We start from the raw sequence: 3,183 nt of genomic DNA, 5'->3' as shown, positions 1-3,183 counted from the left end.
ATCCACCTCACTACAAATAACTCAGTTTTGTTTCTTTTTATGGCTGAGTAATATTCCATTGTATATATGTGCCACATCCTCTTTATCCATTCATCTGTTGATGGACACTTAGGTTGCTTCCATGTCCTGGCTATTGTAAATAGAGCTGCAATGAACATTTTGGTACATGACTCTTTTTGAATTATGGTTGTTTTGAGAAGTAGAAAACAGGTAGAGGGATATTCCCCAGAGTTTGAATTAACACCCCGAGACTTATGCCTTGTCTCTCATGTACATACAATTTGAAAGGTTTCTTTAAGTCTGGTAGTCCCAAAGCCAGGGCTGAGACTGACTTTGTTTTTATTGTATCAAAGGCTGTTTGAAACTTACTTTAGACCAAGTAAGGGACTCAAGATCATGTCCCTTTAAAGTCTCATAGAGGGGCTTTCTATGGGCCCACAGTTTGGGATCCAAATCCAACAGAACCCTGTCATTCCAGAAACCCCTTCAGCTGTCTGCAAGTCTTGGGTGTTCCCAAGCCTGCAGTTACCTGTTTTCTATCAGGCAAAAGATCCTGCTGTCCTTGGGAAAGGACAAAGTCCAGATACATGACTTGTTGCTTACGTATTTGGGACTTTTTCTGGGAAACCTTATATCCACTGTTGGCCAAATAGTTCAGGGTTCTGATGGTATTTTGTAGACACTTACACATGTAGGGCTCACTATGAGCAAATTGTCCACATTTTGGAGTAAGAGTCCTTCATCCAATATTAAGTTTCTAATGTCCCTAGCCAACATTTCCCCAAACAAGGTAGGGGAATCCTTAAATCCTTGAGGCAGGACTGTCCAGCAATACTGTTAGACTACCTGTGTTTCTGGGTCCTGCCATTCAAAAGCAAATAGCTGCTGTGATTCTTCTGCAATAGGAATGCAGAAAAAAAGTATCTTTCAAGTCCAAAACTGAGAACCACCTGTATTCTCCCAGAATAGTTGTGAACAGAGTGTATGGCTTAGGTACCACAGGGAGCAAATCTTGGACTATTTCATTAATAGCCCTCAAGTCTTAGACACAGTGATACTCTGCTGAGTTTGGCTTTTTGACTGGGAGAATAGCGGTCTTATACAGGGACCTGCAAGGTTTAATTAGTCCTTTTCCCGAAAACTTTTTAAGAATTGTCTCAATTCCCTTTTGGGCCTCTTGCCTCAGAGGATATTGTTTTAGATTAGGTGTCCCAGGGGTCCTTTTTAATGGGATTTTTATTGGACATGTAGTTTTGGCCTTCCCTGGGGTGCCATCAGCCCATACTTCTGGCCTTACCTTTTCATAGACTTCGGGGGGAAAGAGCTCTGTCTCCTTTTCTGGGGTGTCCATGAGTGCCCTCTGTAGGCTTAAAACGTGCTTCAGTGGGACCCTGATGTCAGGCTGTTCTGGTGAAAAAGTTACTTGAACATTTAATTTACAAAGGAGATCTCAGCCCAAAAGAGGGATCGACACGCTGGCATATATAAGAAACTGTGTTTCAGGGTGAGGTCCCCTAATTGGCATTCTAGAGGCTGTAAGAGAGAATGATTTTGTACTTGCCCAGAAACTCCCATGACCAGGATGGATTGAGATGTTTTCTGTGCCACCTTGGTGTTTACCACAGCATATGTTGCACCCGTATCAATCAGAAAGTCAATCAACTTGTCCCCCACTGTCAAAGTTACTTGGGGCTCCTGTGGGGAAACTGGAATTGGACACCTCAAGTCCAAGGGAGCCCCTGGTTCTCTTCATTCATCATCAGAGTGTTCCTCTCTTTCTACCATATGAAAGGTTCCCGTCTTTCTTTTATTGTTTTCCTTCTTATTTTTTAGCCTAGGGCAACCTTTTTCCCAATGCCCTTCCTCCTTATAGTAAGCACATTGTTCCCTCCCCAATGGTGGCTTACCTCTGTTTGGGTTACTCACCTTCCAGGAGTCTAATGCTGCTGCCAGAAAAGTGGAATTCCATTTTGCATCATCTTCCTTCTGTCATTGTTCCCTGTTGTTGAACACTTTAAAAGCAACATCTACCAATTGAGAAGGGTTCATTCCAAATGCACTATCTAATTTTTGTAATTTTCTTCTTATATCTGGGGCACTTTGCCCAATGGAGGTCATGTTTACCATTCTCATATTTTCGGGGCCTCAGGGTCTGCATCAGTGTAGCATCTATAAGCTTTGATAAATTCTTTCTAGAAAGTCTCATGGATCCTCATTGGATTTTTGGTGTATCTCCTGAATTTTAAGCTCTTTTGCCTAGGTACCCCTTTTGGAGACGCACTAAGATACACTTCCTATAATGCTCTAGATGCGGTATATCTCCATTATTAGGATCCCAGTCAGGCTTAGCAGTAGGAACTGCCAGATTTGCTTCTGGAGTTCCATTTGGATCTGCTGGATGAAGCTGGTGTGCTTCCTTGCTAGCCAGTGACCATCCTCCTTTCATCCCCAGTAAGAATCATATTCATAACCATGTGAATGTTCACCCAGGGGGGATGGTGAGTGGCAAAGATAGAAGTGAAAAGTTCAGTCATGTGGAGGGGGTCCTCTCAGTAAGCAGGGTTATGGTTTTTCCAATTAAACAAATCTGAAGTTGAGAATGGATTGTGATGTGCATCCATAGAAACCCAGCTGGCTGGCCGTTTGCATCCTGTGGGATATTGGCGCAAGGGAAATTGCCCCAATCCAGAAGTGGGTCCCGGTCCAAATTGGGTGCCCTGTCGGGTCTTAGATGGTGACACCAAAGCAGGCCCCTGTGCCCCAGGGGTTAACATAGACACTTCTAACTGATCCCCATAAGTAGGGGAAACAGGAATTGGTAAAAGGAGTGAATATATTGGTGGCATGGGAGTGGTCAGAACAACTGGTGCAGCTTGCTGGGCCAGTGGGGTAGCCGGGTTGGTCAGAGAGGGTTTAAGTTTTGAAATAACATGTCCTCAGTCTCATTTTCTCACTCTCTCTCGTAGAACAGATTTTCCCTTGGTTTTCCTTTTAGACTGCTGCATCATAAGGTGGCAGCCATCTGACTTTTTTCCTCCTGATGAAGAGCATAAATGCTTCTACATATAGAATCTTGTCATTTTTACCTGCTCTTTCACAAGATAGTTCTAAATGCAAGATCGTATAATAATTAAGTGAGGCATTCAAGGGCCATCGCTCTCCTGATCCTAACATATATTGGGG

The sequence above is a fragment of the Physeter macrocephalus genome, chromosome 20 (genome assembly GCF_002837175.3).
Source record: "Physeter macrocephalus isolate SW-GA chromosome 20, ASM283717v5, whole genome shotgun sequence".
Lineage (NCBI taxonomy): Eukaryota > Metazoa > Chordata > Mammalia > Artiodactyla > Physeteridae > Physeter > Physeter macrocephalus.
This window is presented reverse-complemented; position numbering follows the sequence as displayed.